This window comes from Pipistrellus kuhlii, unplaced genomic scaffold (assembly GCF_014108245.1).
Source record: "Pipistrellus kuhlii isolate mPipKuh1 unplaced genomic scaffold, mPipKuh1.p scaffold_m20_p_14, whole genome shotgun sequence".
NCBI classification, from domain to species: domain Eukaryota; kingdom Metazoa; phylum Chordata; class Mammalia; order Chiroptera; family Vespertilionidae; genus Pipistrellus; species Pipistrellus kuhlii.
The window spans coordinates 9,423,347-9,442,999 of record NW_023425449.1 but is presented as its reverse complement, the minus strand read 5'-3'; positions in this window follow the sequence as shown (position 1 = coordinate 9,442,999).

Here is a 19,653-nt window from a genome sequence, read left to right as displayed (position 1 = left end):
AGAGTCCCCTGCCCTCTCTGTCGGCCGGGACATCCCTGGGCTTTGAGTGGTTTGCTATGTGCAAGCGACAACCGAGACTGTGTGTGTGTGTGTGTGTGTGTGTGTGTGTGTGTGTGTGTGTTTCTGCTCTGGAGTGACAGCCACGGTTTTAAATTTATTTTATAAGTATATATAAGATCCTTAAATATATATATGTATATTTGAGGATCTTAAACAGTTGGGAGGAAGCCCCAAAGTGGACTAGAAAAATCAATCAAGTAGAGGAGGACAAAAAATTGGAGTAAGAAGTAATGTTTTTGCCGAAACTGGTTTGGATCAGTGGATAGAGCACATGTGTCAAACACAAGGCCCGCGGGCCAAATCCGTCCCGCCAGGCCTTGCAATGTGGCCCGCACCGCGCTGTCATCACTGCACTCCGCTGCGTTTCCATCACAATGACAGTTTATGACTGTTCAGTAAACCATTTGGCCCTCGATTTAGGCTGGATTTTAGATTTTGGCCCCTTCTCTGATTGAGTTCGACACCCCTAGGATAGAGCATCGGCCTGCAGACTGAAAGGTCCCAGGTTCAATTCCGGTCAAGGGCATGTACCTTGGTTGTGGGCATATCTCCATTGGGGGGTGTACAAGAGGCAGCTGATGAATGATTCTCTCTCATCGATGTTTCTAGCTCTCTGTCCCTCTCTCTTCCTCTCTGTAAAAATTCAAAAAAATATATTTTTTAAAAATATTTTTTTAAAAAAAGAAGTAATGTATTTTAACTTGGAAAAGTAGGAAGTACTAAAGCTGAAATACCCCACCACCACCACCACCACACACACCCATCCTCCCACCCCCTCCCCAGGAGCTGTCTGCTGAGGCTCGGACAGGAAATACACGTGTAACCGGAGGGAGGGGAGATCACAGGCCCCAGTCTGCTTTGCACTAGGGTAGGGGTGTCGAACTCAATCAGAGAAGGGGCCAAAATCTAAAATCCAGCCTAAATCTCGGGCCGAATGGTTTACTGAACAGTCATAAACTGTCATTGTGATGGAAACGCAGCGGAGTACAGTGATGACAGCGCGGTGCGGGCCACATTGCAAGGCCTGGCGGGACGGATGTGGCCCGTGGGCCTTGTGTTTGACACATGTGCACTAGGGGTTGCCGGGCTCACTGAGGCTGGGGAGGACCTAAGCTGACCCGCTATGGAAAGGTCATGGCATATTGCAGCACTTCACCTTAGGATTTTTTTTTCTTTAATTAAATTTTTCCACTCTCCATTCTGCCCATTTTTTATCTCCCCAAGAGGGGAAGTAGTTAAGTGATTAAATGATTCACTGGCTCTGTAAGGTTCCAATTGGCAGTACAGTTATTTAATATTTTAATTCTTATAAAGTGAAAATAGCCTTATTGCTTTCCAAACGTACACTCAATCATAACGCTGCACAGCACACCGGAGCGCCTCTTCGAAACTTCGAGGCCGGTGCCTGCCGTCCAGCCCCGTAGCAAGTGTCTATGGCGTGCCCGCCATGCGCCTGCGCCCGGGGATGCGTCAGAAGAGGCAAGGGAGCAGAGGCTGGTGGAAAGGGAAGTGCTGGGGGCAGGGCTCTGCCCTCTGTGGCATGTCCTTGAGCAGAGACATTTATTAATATTAATATTATTATTATTATTTTTAAATAGCATTGATCTGTTTCTTTTTCTTTTTCTTTTTTTATTGATTTTTTTACAGAAAGGAAGAGAGAGGGATAGAGAGTTAGAAACATTGATGAGAGAGAATCATTGATCAGCTGCCTCTTGCACATCCCTTCTGGGGATGTGCCTGCAACCAAGGTACATGCCCTTGACCGGAATCGAACCCGGGACCTTTCAGTCTACAGGCGGACGCTCTATCCACTAAGTCAAACCAGTTTTGGCAGAGCAGAGACATTGAATACCCCCCTTCCTGCACCCAGCACTTCCCTTTCCACCGGCCTTCGCTCCCTTGCATGTTTTCATTTCCCGGACTGCTGGCCTTACCAGATCCTAAACGCCTTCCAGAGCCAGATCTGTGTCCAGCTCATGTCTAAGCTGCGGTGTCCTTCTGGGCCCACCCCCACGCCCAGTGGCCCACAGCCAGTGCCATGGTCTGCATTCGGTAAAGGTATGGTAAACAGACCCATTCATTCACCCAGCAACTATCTACAGAGGCCGACCTGCCCCAGGCAAGGCGGTGGGCAACATGTCAGCAGGGTGCTCCCTCTCGGATCAGGCACGGGCAGGGCCGGCTCCTGAGAACGAGCTTCCTCTTCCAGGCTGTGCTCTGCGGGTCTCCCTCGCCTTGCTCTACACCCAACTAGGAGCTGATTGACAGCCACCAACGAAAGCGGAGATACACGGAGGCAGGGAGATGCCCCTTCCCCCGGGGTCCTGGTAGGACAATGCATGCTGCGCATCCTTAGGACCATCCCCCCACCGGTGTGCCCTCTGCCTTCCCCACCACCTGGGACATCCTATTCTGTCCTCCCCCCTTCCCCCTCCCCATCTTCCTCCTCCTCCTCCTCCTCCTCCTCCTGCCCCACCCCCACAAGCATCCCGCCTGGGCCATTGATTTCCAGAGGCTGGTCCTCTGCCTGGTGGCACCTGACTGCCTGGTGGCACCTGTGTCGAATGCAGCTTCCCAGTCCCACCTGGGGAGTCTGGCTCTCTGAGGGTGGGCCTGCTTCCTGACCAGCTCCATGGGTGGTCAAGGCACGTTCATGGGCCAGGAACCCTGGCCACCCGCTTGTTCAGGCAGCACCCCGAAAACGGGCCTCCTAGGGAGGAGAAGACAGGGAAAGGCATATTCATGTGATCTGGTTCCCTCACGGTTCTGTCTGCAAAGGCGGGAAGGCGGGCGTGGGCAGGGGCCGGGTGGGCCCGGACTCTCACCTTGTGGAGCTCGGCAGGACGAGGTCCCGCCCCAGCATCCTCCGGTTGCCTGCCCGGCCTCCCCCAGGAGCTAGCGTTTGGCTTTGGAGACTGGGTCAGAAGTTCCCACGGTGGGCAGGAGGCGGGGTGAGCCGGTTGGTGGCCAGGGCAGGGTCTGGGAGCCCAGGGGCCTGTCCCGTCGAAGGCGGGAACCGATCACGGTCGCTTGCTTCACGTGTGCCCGCCTGCATGCCCACGCCCTCCGGGGCGCCAGGTGCATCTATTAAAGGCTGATCAGCCGAATGGCATCCACCGGTGGCGTGGATTACCAGTAAACCCAGTTTGCAGGGCGGGGCGTGCCCTTGACTTTCCCAATCCATTAGCTCTTTGGCAGCAGCAGCGTGAGATTCCTCTCGCTCCCCCGCCACACCCAGCCCCGCCACAGGGAAGGAGTGGGGAGTGGATCCCCAATCTGCTTCGGAAAGGGCCCGGGGAAAGGAGATGGAGGACCCACCGGAGTCCGGCTCAGGAGGGAATGTGGGGCGGCATTGGCAAGTGGGTCACCGCCCCAGGGCCCCCCAGTGGCAGGTTATGGATTGGGTGACCAGGCGGGACAGTCCCGATTTTTAACAAATTGTCCCGCGTCCCCCGGCATTTTAAAACAGTCCCGATTAATCGGGGGACGCGGGACAATTTGTTAAAAATCGGGACGTCTGGTCACCTTAGGATAGGGGGCTGGCACAGCAGGCCGTGGAGCTGAATCAACAACTTACTGGTCCCCAAGGTGAGGACAGTGGCGTTCAAGCGTCCTGTGCATCACCATCGCCTTCAGCCTTGTTCACACAGGCCCGGAGCCCACCTCGGCATCGTGGGAGACGAGGCTCAGGAATTGGCCTTTTCAGAGCTCCCCAAGCAGCTCTGCCACACACAGCAGCCTCAGCACCTCAGGCTCTCACGCAGGCACCTTTGCAGTGTTTATTTCTCTCTCTCTCTCTCTCTCTCTCTCTCTCTCTCTCTCTCTCTCTCTCTCTCTAAAAATAGTTTTAATTTTATTTTGACTGAGGATAATTTTTTTAAAATACATTTTATTGAATTTTTTTTTTTTTACAGAGAGGAAGGGAGAGGGATAGAGAGCTAGAAACATGGATGAGAGAGAAACATCGACCAGCTGCCTCCTCCTGCACACCCCCCCGCCCCCTACCGGGGATGTGCCTGCAACCAAGGTACATGCCCTTGACCGGAATCGAACCTGGGACCTTTCAGTTTGCAGACCGAAGCTCTATCCACTGAGCCACACCGGTTTTGGCTGCTGTGTTTACTTCTCATTAACGCCAGGGAGTCTGCCCCCACCGCCCGCCGCCTTGTCATCAAGCTTGGCAGTGTGAGCCCAGACAGCGGGGCCACCATGGACTCCCTCCAGGTGGTTAGCGTCCGGTGCGTGCCAGGCAGGTGCAGGGGTGCCCAGTCCCAGCGTGTCCTCCTCTCCCCTGCACATCCAGCTCCCGCTGGAACCCCGGGCAGCCCCAGGCCCTGCCTCCTCGGCTCAGTGGCAGATCCCGAGGGAGGGACCCGCAGGGCGCAGCGCCCCCAGGCCTCCCACCGGCTTCTCTTGGCAGCCCCTCTGGGTGGTACCCGTCCACACGTGGAGGCAGGCCAGGCCCTGGGCGCCACGGGCCTTTCCAGTCCGGTGCTCACACTGGTGCTCGGTCCACCTTGGCCAATGACCGGCCACATCGGTGTTGATAAATCCGTGACATTAAGTGCTTCTCCCTCCCCTCCTTTCTCCGGAGACCAAGATCACGCCGAAACCGGTTTTGCTCAGTGGACAGAGCGTCGGCCTGCGGACTGGAGGGCGCCCCCCGGGTTCGATTCTGGTCAAGGGCCTGTACCTTGGTTGCGCGCACATCCCCAGTGGGGGTTGTGCAAGAGGCAGCTGATCGATGATTCTCTCTCATCGATGTTTCTAACTCTCTATCCCTCTCTCTTCCTCTCTGTAAAAAAAAAAAAAAATCAATAAAATATATTAAAAAAAAAAAAAAAAAGATTACAGATTCATCCTGGCGCTGGAACTTCCCTAACACCCCTGACAGGGACTGCCGATCGGTCGGTCAGAGTGGTGCACTGAATAGCCACTCTGGCGGCCCCTGAGGGCCCCTCACAGTCATCCGGGCCTCCAGAGGCATCAGCCTTTTTGTTCACAGGGAGATCTTCACCCAATGAGAGAAGCAGAAATCGGGCTGTAAATAAATGGCTCCAAGTTTTTTCAGCTTAAGCAACCAATAAATCAACCCCAAATAAGCATTTTTCCCCCTGAAGGAAAAGACAAAAGGATGGCTCTGCTTGTAGGATACAGTGCATCTTGAAAGAGTATGTGTGTGTGTGTGTGTGTGGGGGGGGTTATCTCATATGAACCCACGCAGCTGGGAGCAAGGCTGCCCGGCTGGGGACTATGTCACTGCAGAGACCACCCCCTACCTCCACCCCACTCACCCCGCTCCCCCCCCCCCACACACACACAGCTGCTGGGAGTCTCCAATCCTGCCATCTCCCTGCTCTGCAGTGGCCTAGCTGTGGCTGCAGAGCTTGGCATTCCTGCCTGTGACTGGCACCTGGTATGGTCAGGGGACGGAGGGGAGGGGAGGGGAGGGGAGGGGAGAGGAAGGGAGGGGAGAGGAGGGGAGGGGAAGAAAGAGGAGGGGAAGGGAGGGGAGGAAAGGAAAGAGGAAGAGAGGCGAGGCACGGAGAGGTGCTGTGGTGCAATGGAAGGAGGGGGACAGGAGGGAGGTGACTGCTTGGCTTCTTGCTCCAGTTCTGCCCCCGGGTAACCGTGCCACCGGGACAAGTCAGCATCGGAGCCCAACGCCTCAGCTACCAGTGAGAAGGGGCGGAGGAAGGAGTGACTATTACCTTAGTTGCTCACCTGCGCCTCGCTGGGTGTGAGCACATCCAGCCACATGGAAGCAGCTGCGGGGAAAGTGCTTCCAGGCAGGGAGGGCAGGCTCTGCTTTCCTCGCTGCCTTCCCAGAAGCACCGAGCCCGGAGCATAGCTAAGGGGGTGGGTGTTCAGTGACGTGTCTGCTGACTGAGTAAACGTGAACACAGCCAGCCTTTCCTCCTGAGGGCAGACCCTCCTCAGGATGGGGTCAGGAGAGTGCTCAGGGGCGGGGTGGCACTCTGTGTCTCTGGCAGCTCCATTGCATGCCCCTTCAGCACGCTGTGTGCTTGCACATTAAATATTGTTTTGTAGGCATGCTCCAACCTCTCATGAAAGCACTTTACAAAAATTAATGCGAAAACTAGAGAGAGAAAAAAAGCCCTGCAAAGTACCCTGCAGAAGGAAGGTCACATTATTGTAACTTTTGGCCTTGCTTCTGCATTTAAAACTGTTGTGTGTGGCTCAGTGGTTGAGGGTCAACCTATGAACCAGGAGGTAAACTTTCAATTCCCCGTCAGGGCACATGCCCAGGGTTGCAGGCTTAGTCTCTGGTTGGGGGGAGGGGGGCGAGCAGGAGGCAGTGGATCAGTGATTCTCTCTCATCACTGATGTTTCTTACTTGAAAAAATTTTGTTGTGTTTAGTCATCACCGAGGATATTATTTCCATTGATTTTTAGAGAGAGTGGAAGGGCAGGGGAGAGTCAGAGAGAGAGAGAGAAGCATCTATGTGAGAGAGACATATCGATTGGTTGCCTCCCGCACACACCCTGACCAGAGCCAGGGGTCAAGCCAGCAACCGAGGAATTCATGGCAAGAAGGTTACATCAGAAACCAAGATTCGGTGTGTAGGCTGGTTATTTTTGTTTGTTTTGATTTACTTTTGAATACTGCCTTTCACTTAGGTGTGGCTCACACCGTGCAGGCCACACCTCTGCTGGTCTTTAGTGGTGCAGGGGACTCTGCCTTGCTTGACCTTGGTAGTTCCTCCACATCTTTCAAGACCGACCCCAAGGGCCCTCCTTCTTTGAACCACCACACAGCCTCCTGCGGCCTTAGCGCGTCTTTGGCCGTGGTTCTCAATCAGGGGTGATTTTGTGGCAATATCTAGAGACATTTCTTTTAATTTTCATTGATTCAGAGAGGAAGGGAGAGGGAAAGAGAGAAGAAACATCCACGATGAAGGAGAATCATGGATCGGTGCCCTCCTGCATGTCCCTTACTGGGAATCAAGCCTGCAACCCGGGAATGTGTCCCTGACAGGGATCAAACCTGGGACCCTTCAGTCCAGGCCAACGCTCTGTCCACTGAGCCAAACCAGCCAGGCTAGAAACAGTTTTGCTTGTCAGGGCTGGGTGGGGCTGCGGGTAGAGGATATGCCTGTGGCATCTAGCTTGTAGAGGTCAGGATGCTGGCTGTGCATCCTGCAATACACCGCCCAGCCCTCCACCCACCCCCAACATACACACACACACACACACACACACACACACACACACTCACACACACACACACACACACACAGCGGAGCATCACCTGAGCCAGAGTGCCAGCGATGACACCACTGAACCCGGATTGATGGTGTGACATTCCCTCTGTGTCTCACTGAGACCTGGGTTCGTCCTGGGCAGGGGCCTTGTTGATTCAGCCTTTCATCAGCACACTGCTCCACACACACACACACACACACACACACACACACACACACTCACACACACACACACACACACACACACACACACACACACACTCCCCCTCCCCTCCCATTTGCTCCCCTACCAAAGCGTCAGGTGCTGGAGACATTCTTAAGGAGCTCTGGGATCAAGTGGAGGCAAAGGTCATGTAAATACCCGGCTGTTCACAGGACAGATGGCAAACGGGGCCGCTCAGGCCCAGGAGCTCGGGCAGAGCTGGTCATTGGGCGGAACCAAAGGAAGCTGCTCCCACTCTGCCTTTCCCGCCGGAAAAGGGGGGATTTTGTACGTTCACGAAGACAGTTCCACCGAAACCCTCCGGACCGCGGGGGGCGCTGGTCAGACCTCACAGAGGAGAGACTCGGGGGAGGAAGCCCGTGGCTCAGATCGCGCCTCCTCCTACTGCCTGGAAGCCAGGCCCGTGCCTCTTACTTTGTATTCGGAACCAGTTTTTCGTCTTTGTCTTGTAACATGTCGTTGACCAGGATCCTGGCAAACCGTTTGTGCTCGGGGTTGGTTCGATCCCTGTCCTTGCATGGTAGCCCAAGGGACGCTGAAGAACACCGTTACAGGGGTATTTCTTGGATCACGCGATCTCACGCATCTAGAGGAAATAATGAACAACACAAACGGATGAACAAAAACAGACCCAGAGACAGAGAAGCAGCGATCAGACTCTCAAACCTCAGAGGGAAAGTAGGGGAGGGGGAGGGGAGAAGGGGGAGAAATCAACCAAAGGACTTGTGTGCATGCCTATGGGCCTGGCCGGTGGCCATGGACAACAGGGGGGCGGGGCATATGTAGGAAGGGGTTTGGGATGGGAATGGGGGGGTGGATGAGGACAATTATGTGATACTATAATGTATATATATATATATATATATATATATATATATATTTTTTTTTTTAATTTTTTTAAAAGAATGCTGTTTATACAGACACCACCCAGGTAGCGTTTTCCTGGGGGCAACAGCTACAACAGAACACTGTCCCCCGATGCCATCCAAGCCACCTCCTGTCCGAGGAGCCATGGGGGACACAGTCAGAAGCAGCTAGAACCCCAGAAGCGATCACCTGACCCTGGGGTGTCGGGCAGCCCCCCACCAACCAGCCGTGAGCCTTGGCGACCCCCCCACCCCCCTCCACGCCCTCGTTCGGGAACAGGTGGTGGAGGATCAGCATTTCAAGGCCGGCAGAGTAGCTTCCAACCACGCACAAAGCCAGAACACTCTGGAAAACTGGACCCGATGAGAAGGGCCGGACTTGCAGCCCGATAGATCAAGCCTGGCCCCGGGCGTCCATCCGGCCTCTGGAAAGAACAGGCCCGGGAGCTCAGGCAGCTGGGCTGGAAGTCCCCGGGGGTGCAGTCTCCGCTGGTAGATGGAATCCGGCCACAGGGCACCGCCCCGCCCGCCCGCCTGCCCTGCCATGAGCTGGGCGGGAGCTGGTCGCCTCCGGCCAAGAAGATAAGCCCAGGACAGCCCCGGAGGCCACCCGCCACCTGCCAGCTGGACTCACCCGGGGCCGCGGTGACTCCACGGTGACACCGGACACCAGCCGCTCGGCGGCCTGAGATCCAGTCCGCGGCTCCCCTCCTCTCTCCGCGGCTCCTAGAGAGGGGAGGTGGCTCCCACCCTCCCGATGCCACGGTGACCCCCGACCTCGGCTGCGGGGCTCCCGGCGGATGCTCGAATGCTTTCCCCCCCCCCGACCAGACGCCGCAGTGGGATTAAAACGCCCGGTTCCAGCCTAAATACAAAGCCAGCGCGAGGAGGAGAGGGCTGTTCGCAGGGCAGGAGGAATTCGGACCCTGGCTATCGCCTTTCTTCAGCTGTGCTTTGTCGCCGGGGGGGGGGGGGGGGGGGGGGGGGGGGTTGTCTGTTTGCTTTTAACACTGGTCCCTGGGGAGAGACGCGTGGACACTGGACAAGCGGACGTTTACGGACTGAGGGTATGCACAAGGCTCGGTAAGGCAATAGGGCTTCCACCATGTCCTCAGGGGAAAGGCTGACCTTTCGAATCCGCGTGGTTTTTCCAGCATTTGGCATTTTGGTCCCACCACCCTTCACATGTTTAAAAAAAGGCCATCGCCACCCTGGCCAGTGTTGCTCAGTGGTTAGAGCGCCGCCGGCCCAGGCACCAAAGGGCCGAGGGTTCCATTCCGGTCAAGGCCACGTACCTGGCAGGAGGCAACCAGTCGATGCGTCTCGCTTTCCCCTTCCCTTTCTCCCTTCCACTCTCTCAGCAAAGCAATGGAAAAAAAATATCCTCAGGTGAGGATTTAAAAAAATTTTTTAAATTAAAAAAAAGCCGTAACTTCGGCGATTGCTTCGTGTGGTCAGCCCTTACAAAAAAAAAAACAAAAAACACCCACTTTCTACCTCTTCTTCTTGATGGACCTTCACACTGTTAGTTTGTGATGAGGGGAATTTTATTTATATCAAATTGAATTAAAATTCTAAGATGGAAGACTTCGTTGTAATTTGTGTTTTGGATGGAGAGAAAGACTGCTCTTTGGTCTAGCCCCGTGGTCGGCAAACTGCGGCTCGAGAGCCACATGCGGCTCGCGAGCCGAGGTTTGCCGCTCTGTTGACTAATGAGTTTGCCGACCACGGGGACAGGGGCTTGATCACAAGGAACAACAGCAGCCTGTAATTATTAGAATCGAGAGTGGCGATGACGCTACAACCCACTGAGCCACCCAGCCAGGCCAAGTGACATGAAATATCCTTCCTATTTGGTAATGTTTTCCCGACTCAACAATGTCTCAGAGATAAACACCTTAGTTTTTAAAGTATTTCCAATTCTTCTATCCCAGAGGCTCCTGGGAGTCCTACATAATCAAACCCACAGATTTTTGCGATTAGCATTGAAAGCATTTTCCTCAGAGGTTACAGGAATAATTGCAGGAGTGTGCCGAGGTGGCTCTTGCCAACTCTTCGGCCGGTGACCTCACGTTAGCAGCTTGCTGTCAGCCCTCGAGGAGTCTTTAAATCAGGGAAATGGAAAAAGGCTACCGAGCAAGGCGTCCCTCCCACCCCCGGAGAGCCGGTTTTGAAACATTTGCTACCATTCCACTGAATAATCGCCTCCCATAAATAATCGTAGGCTACATTCCTGGTGTCATGATTTTTAAAAATTAACTAGTTGTGTGTTTATTTTATTTTTTTTAAAAATATATTTTATTGATTTTGTACAGAGAGGAAGGGAGAGAGATAGTTAGAAACATTGATGAGAGAGAGTCATTGATCAGCTGCCTCTTGCACACCCCCTACTGGGGATATGCCCGCAACCAAGGTACATGCCCTTGACCGGAATCGAACCCGGGACCTTTCAGTCCCCAAGCCGATGCTCTATCCATTGAGCCAAACCGGTTTCGGCATGTGTGTTTATTTTTATTGAAGAAAGAAAACACAAACATACACACACACGCAAAAAAAAAACAACCCATAAAGTACCAGGAGTCATAGCCACGCTGGAGAAGAGGAGAGGGTCAAGATGTATTACAGGAAGAAAAACCAGTTCATGCGTCCATGAAACAGGCCCCAAAGAATGTAGAGGGGGAAATCGACGAATAGAGAGGTCCTCGACACACATGGACTCCTGGTCACAACCCAATAAAATCGACTGTGAACGCCTCAAAAAGAAAAAAGCAGCCATGACGCGAATATACTGGCTTAAACAAGGAAGAAGCTCATTTTTCTCTCAGGAAAAGGTCCGCATGTGGGCTGCCCAGCTCTCACCCTCAGCATACAGCTTCTGTCTTTGAGTCTAAGGTGAGCTTTCCGGCTCCCCCCATCCCTTGCACAGCCCCGCGATCTATAAGGGGGAGAGCGGAGAAAGGCAAGGGCACCCTTATTCATTCCTCCCAAGGGCACGGTTCAGAATTTGCACATGTCCTCTCTGCCCCCATTCTGCTGGCGAGACCTTAGTCACATGGCCATCCCTGGCCCAAAGGAGCCTGGGAAATGTACTCTCTAGTCAGGCTTCCACATGCCCAGCGAAGGCCCTGGATTCCTGCCACGAAAGGAAGAAGGGCAGAATGGACGCTTGTGGTCAAGCTTCCCCCAAGGATGTTCCAAGCTCATTCGCCACGAACGGAGTGACTATGGGTAGGGACTTGTGTGAGCGGAGACTTGACATCGGTCTGACTGAAGCCGATGCACCTGCTCTTAAGACATGACCCCGGAAGATGTTACCGGAGGTTTCCAGAACATCACCGCTGGGAAGAGGATCAGAATGATACGTATGGCCCAATATGCAATCTCAAATATGATCTCTCGGCGTTAAGATTCATTAGGTTGCCCAAAGCAAAAATCAATTAGAATCAACGTAAGCAAGTAAATAAAACAATTTCATTCATTCATTCACTCATTCATTGGAAGGGCAGGATCCCAGAAAGTTTCCCAAATTTCAAGAGGAACAGAAGTTGGGGATCCAGAACAAATGGACAAACAAGACAACTGAACAGCAGCTCATAGAATAGAATCGTGGTTGGCAAACTGTGGCTCGAGAGCCATGTGCAGCTCTTTGGCCCCTTGAGTGTGGCTTTTCCACAGCATACCACGGCCTGGGCGAGTCTGTTTTGAAGAAGTGGCATTAGAAGATGTTTAAGTTTAAAAAATGTGGCTCTCAAAAGAAATGTCAATTGTCGTACTGTTGATATTTGGCTCTGTGGATGAATGAGTTTGCCGACCACTGGAATAGAACAAGCGTGCGGCGGTCACCTGAGGGAAATCAGGCCCTCAGAAGAAAGGGGCTCGCTGGGAGTGTGCCGGCACCCCAGAGGACTCAGCAAGGTTTACAGATGGGATCAGGCAATGGGAGAATCAACTGGAATTTTGTATTGAAACTAAATTTAGCAGCTTTTGAGTTTTCATAAACTGTGTTATATAAATTATTGTGTATAATTCACATAGAGCACAGACCATTGACATTGACAAGGGCCAAACTGTGGATCTAGGTGATAATCCAAGGAGTTTCATTTAACACACCTTAAGTTTTAAGGTGTGAGGTTCCTGTTCTGGTGACCCTGCTTGGGGAGAGAGAAGGAGCCCGTGGGTGGGACACCATCGGAAAATTTACTTTCTGTTTCATAAAGGAATCAGGGAAGTTCCGTTACAAGGAGTTTAGAAAGGGGAGAAAAACATCACCCACGATACCTCTGCCTTTGTCAAATCATTCTTGGCACTCTAGTTGCCATTACAGGGTTCACACCATTTCCAACCTGCTTTTTTCATGGTCCTGAGCACTTTTATGTTGCTCATCGGCTTCTCAATCATGACATTTAATAGCAACACGAGAATACACTCCGTATGAAATGAACAGACTTGCCCCCGGGCAAGTAACGTTGACATTTTTGTTAAAAAAAAAAAAAAAAAATACTGACCTGCCCTCACTGGTTTGGCTCAGTGGATAGAGCATAGGCCTGTGGACTCAATGGCCCCAGGTTCAATTCCAGTCAAGGGTGTGTACCTTGGTTGCGGGCACATGCCCAGTGGGGAGTGTGCAGGAGGCAGCTGATCAATGTCTCTCTCTCTCTCATCAATGTTTCTGGCTCTCTATCCCTCTCCCTTCCTCTCTGTGAAAAACCAATAAAATATATATTTTTAAAACTAAAAGAAAATACTGACCCGATGCCAACCGCCAGCCTGCTTGATTCCTAAGGGTCGCCTAGTTCTAAATTCTTCATGGCCATGCCCTTCCTGCCAGTCCTTCCGAGGTGTTTGCAGATCTGTTGCTTCGAGGAAGGAGCAGACAATGGGGAGAAAGCAGCGTTGGTGGGGCAGAAATAGGATGCTTTGTCCGGGCTGATGGTCCGGACACCTGGATCAGTGGTTCTCAACGGAGGGCAATTCTGCCACCCCACTCACCCCCGGAGGGCATTTGGCAATGTCTGCACAGGCTTGCGGTTGCCAAACCTGGGGATGGGGGAGCCATGTTGCTGGCATCTAGGGGGAAGAGGCCAGGGAAGATGCTGCTAAACATCCTACAATGCACAGGACAGAGTTCCCCCAACCAACATGTGAGCAATGCCAGGGGTGGGAGACTCTGACCGAGACTGCCTAGAATTTCTCTTATCGTGTGAATGGATAAGCACTGCATGTGTTTTGTGTTATCTGATTCGGGAAGGATTCTGGCATTTTTGCACAGGGTGATGGGTTTGCAAAATACTTTATTATTTTTAAAACTATATATTTTATTGATTCTTTACAGAGAGGAAGAGAGAGGGAGAGTTAGAGAGAATCATTGATCAGCTGCCTCTTGCACCCTCCCCCCACAACTGGGGATGTGCCCTCAACCAAGGTACATGCCCTTAACCGGAATCAAACCCGGGACCTTTAAGTCCATAGGCTGATGCTCTATCCACTGAGCCAAACCGGTTTCGGCTCTAAAATACTTTAAATATAGGATGAGGGGAAAGAAGGCAGTGGCTAAGCATAAAGGCTCTGAAATTCAAAAGTTTAAATCCCGGCTCACCAGGTAAGCTTTCTGAGGATGATCCCTGCCTCCTGGAGCTAAAAATGAGGGCCACATTAAGCGATGTGTCTAAAATATTTAGCACAAGGCCTCCCAGGTTGTAAAGTGTGCACTAGGTGGTGGTGGTGATGACTGCTGTGCCAATGGTCTAGCTCACAGTCTGTACCACATCCCCAGCCTATAAACTGCAACTGCATTTGGTAAACTTGTATTTTAGAAAAAATAGACTTTAACTGATAGTTGTAATCTGGACTTTAGAGACCCAGGCAATGTATGAGAGATGCATGACCAACATAAATTTTGCAGGAAGAACGTGTTAGGTGAGAATTATCTAATTGAAATCTCTAATATATTTTCTCTGGTAGATTTTTTTAATATATATATTGATTTGAGAGAGGAAGGGAAAGAGAGATAGAAACATCAATGATGAGAGGGAATCATTGATTGGCTGCCTCCTGCACACCCCCTAGGAGAGACCCAGCCTGCAATCTGGACATGTGCCCTGTCCGGGAATCAAACCGTGACTTCCTGGTTCCATAGGTCAACACTCAACCACTTGAGCCGCCCCAGCTGGGCTCTGGTGGATTTTTAAAAATAATTACTGCAGTGGTTGTTCTTATTCATTGAAAAACACTTGTTTTCTGGTATTCTTGGTTAAGCTATTTTGATCTCCTGAGAATTTTAGAGGGGGCCTAGCTGAGGTACAGGTTATTGGGTATGTAGACAAAATTATTGTCCATAAATGCAATGTAAGGATATCTCTCACCCTCTTCCTGAGCCAGGTGGCTGGTTATCAGAAAGCAGTGGTCAGAGAGCCCAGCATGCATTGGGGGCATCCGTAACCGCTCTGTAACCTACAGCCAAACCATTTTATTTCATCGTTTGCTCGCTTTTGCTGGAGTAATTTACATTGAATTCCAGACGACCTGAAAATACTTCCGGATTTATCTCTAAACCAGTGAGTACTTTAATAAAAAACATGATACTGTTACCACAACCTAACATGATTGAGTACTCCTTAACATCATCTAATATTCTGCTGTTATGATATAACAGAATATTGGAATTCAGTTATTAGCCAATTGGTTCCCTTTTCCCCAGTTATCTAAAAATAAAAATAAAAAACTGCCTTTTTACAGTTGGTTTGGTTTGAATAGAATTTAAAGAAGCTCCATGTTTTGCTTTCCTTATTTATTTATTTATTTATTTTATTTCAGAGAGGAAGGAAGAGAGATAGAAACAAGATGAGAGAGAATCATTGATCGGCTGCCTCCTGCATGCTCCCTTCTGGGAATTGAGTCCCCTGACTGGGAATCGAACAGTGACCTCCTGGTTCATAGGTCAACCACTGAGTCATGCCAGCCAGGCTAGAAAATAACATTTTTGATTATTTGATTTCCTTCCCTCCTTTTCCCTTCTGGTGAAATTGGATACAACTTACTGGTGAGTTTGGATACACGAGACTGAGAGTATTTTCACAGAAAGTCTGAGAACTTGAGTTTCTCATGTCCTGGTCCAGTTGACATAGTTGAGCACATTCCTGTGCCTGCCCCGTACAAAACACACTTTGTGTGGTCTTGCTCAATGCCCACATCAACCCCTGTGATGTAGGAAATTCTCTCTGACTCCATTTTGGAGATGGGAAAACTGGGATTCTGAGAGGTTCAGATTCTTGAGCCCATGCTCCTGGCCCCCATGTCACAGATCTCCTGGGGGGACCCTGTTGGGTCTTGTTTGCTTATTTTCCAAGAATGTCCTCTCCCGGCTAGAGAGCCCAACCTGGAGGTCACCATGGCTGTGGAGCCCCAGTTCACAGGTCCATGGGACGCCAGTGCCTGGAGATGACCTGTGAGTTCATGGTTCTGGCCAACGAACTGAATCAATGCTCTGAGAAGGCCTGCAGCAAAGAAAGCTATCGAACTCCAAGCATCCCCAACATTGAATCCTGGAACCTCTGTTCCAAGAGGAAGGACGTTTCGCATCCCCGCATCTCTCCAGTCAGGAACTTGATAGGTCCGGTCACAAGCAGGGCAGGCCCGAGGAACTGTAGCCCTGATTAAAGTTTGCCGCACACAAGCCACCCAGGCGGTAAGAGAGCCGACAGACGGTGTGATGATGACAAAGGGCGAAGGAAGATGCGCCGGTTTGCAGCACAGGAAGCAGAGCGAGGCCGCCCCACAAGCTGTCGCCTTCCCGCCTTCCCGTCGCAGGAAGCCTAATGTTCCAGGACTGTCTGGTTTTAATTAGTCCAATTTATCTCTTTGGAATGGACGTCTTCTCCATTGGGTGCCCGAGTTTCTGGCTTCCGTCCATGAGACAGGAGCCGAAAACATTCGAGAATATCACAAAGGAACAAGCAACCTGCCCCTGCAGAAGGCAGCGTCTGCAGCAGCGCCAGCTTGCCGTGCCCCTAGTAAGCATCTTGCTGACAACGGTTCTCTGTTACAGGGCAGAAACGTCAACAAAAGCTCAACAAGTAATGACACTGTGATGTGAGGGAGCAGCCTTTAGGGTACTTCCCTCATAATTTCCCCTCTCAGGATAACATCTGTATTAGTACTAACATAGGGCTTCTCTTTAAATCACCTCACCTTTTCTTTTTAACATAAAGAAATGTATCTAAACGGAAGTTTCTAGTACTTTATAAACAGAGAGCCACCATCCCTCTCCAGAAAGGAGGAAATTAAAAAAAAAAATCACAATAAAAATAAAATAGCTTGTCAAATGTAAACTATTCAAAAGATTAAAAGGGAATAAGGAAAGCAAATAACGCATCTCATGAATTGTTTAAAATGCGTACCTAGAAATCAAGAGATACTTATTAAATTTGTGGGAGAAGCAGACGTTCATGTTTTTAACTTTTTTTTTCCAGTTGGAAAGGATACAAGAGGGCGATTTAACTCTGGCTACCAAAGGACAAACGCGCATGCCCCTGACCCTGTCAGCCTCCTCCTGGAGGCTGATCTTACAGGCACACTCTCTCCACGGGCCGAATCACGAGGGTACAAAGCTGGTCGTCCATTTTGCAAAAGATTGAAAACAACAAAATGACTGGTGACCCCCCAAACATCCTGTGGGACAAGTGATTAGAGGTTAAATGCAAGATGATCTACAACCACACGATGGAATACCCATGCAGGCACAAGAAAGAATGTTGCAGATCTTTATGTATCAACCTGAATGACCTCCAGGACATTTTTTTTTAAATGACAAAAGCAAGCTAAAACCGGTTTGGTCAGTGGATAGAGCATCGGCCTGCGGACTGAAAGGTCCCAGGTTCGATTCCTGTCAAGGGCATGTACCTTGGTTGCGGGCACATCCCTGGTAGGGGGTGTGCAGGAGGCAGCTGGTTGATGTTTCTCTCTCATCGATGTTTCTAGCTCTCTGTCCCACTCCCTTCCTCTCTGTAAAAAAATCAATAAAATATATATATTTTTTAAATAAATGACAAAAGCAAGATATGTGTAGAGCAGTGTGCACTGTGACGGCAAAAAATAAATATAAACCAAATCTACATTGCTGCTTTTGTATGCATAAAATAAGGCTAGGAGGAGGACAATACAGAGAACATCCATTGCTTCTGGGGAGGGGAATTGTGTGCCTGGGGCAGACGTAGTAGGAAGATTTTCCACTGCACAACTTTTATTTTATTTTATTTTGGTAATTTTTGAGTTTGAATGGGTAAAGTGTGGCAGGCAGAATAAGGGCCATGGAAAGATGTCCACCTTGTAATCCATGGAACTTCTGAACATGCTATGGCAAGGAGGAAGTAAGATTGCAGATGAGCCGGGACTGGTTTGGCTCAGTGGATAGAGCGTCGGCCTGCGGACTGAAAGGTCCTGGGTTTGATTCCAGTCAAGGGCATGTACCTTGGTTGCGGGCACATCCCCAGTGGGGGGTGTGCAAGAGGCAGCTGATCGACGATTCTCTCTCATCAATGTTTCTAACTCTCTATCCCTCTCTTTTCCTCTCTGTGAAAAATCAATTAAAAAATATTTAAAAAAAAAAAGATTGCAGATGGAATTAGGGTTGCTAGTTAGCTGGTATTAAAATAGAGATTACCCTGGATTATCTGAGTGATCCCAATGGAATCTCTAAGGTCCTTATGAATAAAAGAGGGAGACCAGAGAATCAGTGTCAGAGATGATAAATTTGTGTTTTTGGTTAATCCTGACCTGAGGATATTTTTTTCCATTGATTTTTAAAAAGCATGGAAGGGAGGGGGAGACTCACACAGAGAAACAATGATGTGAGAGAGACACATTGATTGGTTGCTTTCCTCTTGCACCCTGATGGAAGCCGGGAAATGAGCCTGCAACTGAGATACATGCCTTTGACCCAAATCGAACTAAAGTTGTCCCTTTAGTCTGCAGGCCAACACTCTAACCACTGAGCCAAACCAGCTAGGGCTGTGTTAACCTACTAGGTTTGTGGTAATTGGTTCCAGCACTTACTTTAAATACATACACATGTACATTTTTATATATTTAAAGTATACACTGAGTGGCCAGATTATTAGAGGTGCATGAATTTGTGCATGGTTGGGGTCTGGCCAGCCTGGCCAGGGGGAGGGGACATGGGCGGTTGGCTGGCCTGGCTGCTGGTCGAACTCCTGGTCGAGGGGACAATTTGCATATCAGCCTTTCATAGGATATACACTGAGTGACAGGATTATTATGCGTTCAGAGATCATCATAATCTGGCCACTCAGTGGATAGCCAAATAGTTAAAAGCTTGGCCTTGGATGCCAGGATTGCCCGGGGTTGCATCCTGGCTTTCCTGGCTATGCAACCTTGGGCGCATTGCTTAACCTTTTGTGCCTCAATTTCATCATCTATGAAGTGGAAATCATACCACTTACTTACTTATGGAGTAATCCAGACCTCACAGGGTTATTGAGAGGATTAAGGGAGTTAAGACAGCACTTTCAACACTGCCTTACACAAAGAAAGCAACAGTCAATACTGCCTCCTCCTATACTGAATTATCCTCTCTGGTTGGATCCAATGCTGAGAAACAATTCCTACAGAATGCCGAAGCCAGTTTGGCTCAGTGGTAGAGCGTCGGTCTGCGGACTGAAAGGTCCCAGGTTCGATTCCGGTCAGGGGCATGTACCTTGGTTGCGGGCACATCCCTGGTAGGGGGTGTGCAAGAGGCAGCTGGTCGATGTTTCTCTCTCATCTACGTTTCTAGCTCTCTATCTCTCTCCCTTTCTCTCTGATAAAAATCAATAAAAAATATTTAAAAAAAATTCCACGGAAGACGTTGCAAAGAACCTTATGCAAAAATGAAAAAAACCTGTGCTTCCAGAAACCACCAGAGACTGTCTCCAGATGTCTTCTTAAGAAGGCCCGCGTGGAGAGTTCCAATTCAGGGCTCAGGTTCTGGAGAAGGGCCGCACACAAATGAAAAGACTTGAGACTTGAAGAAATTCAACTTGGCGATATGAGGGGGCCAGGCAGTAGTCCAACTCTAGTGAGAGAACTACTCCTGCTCTGGCCCTGCCATCCCCTTTTATTGAGGCTTTGGGGGAAAACATCTTAGGCAACATAAACAGAAATTTACATGTAGCCCTCAGGCAGGAAATAACAGAAACTTTCACGGGACAAACAAGGTGGAGGCTGCTTCAGCTAACAATATCTCAACTAAAGGTTAGAGCAATTAAGGTTGTTGACCAGCCTT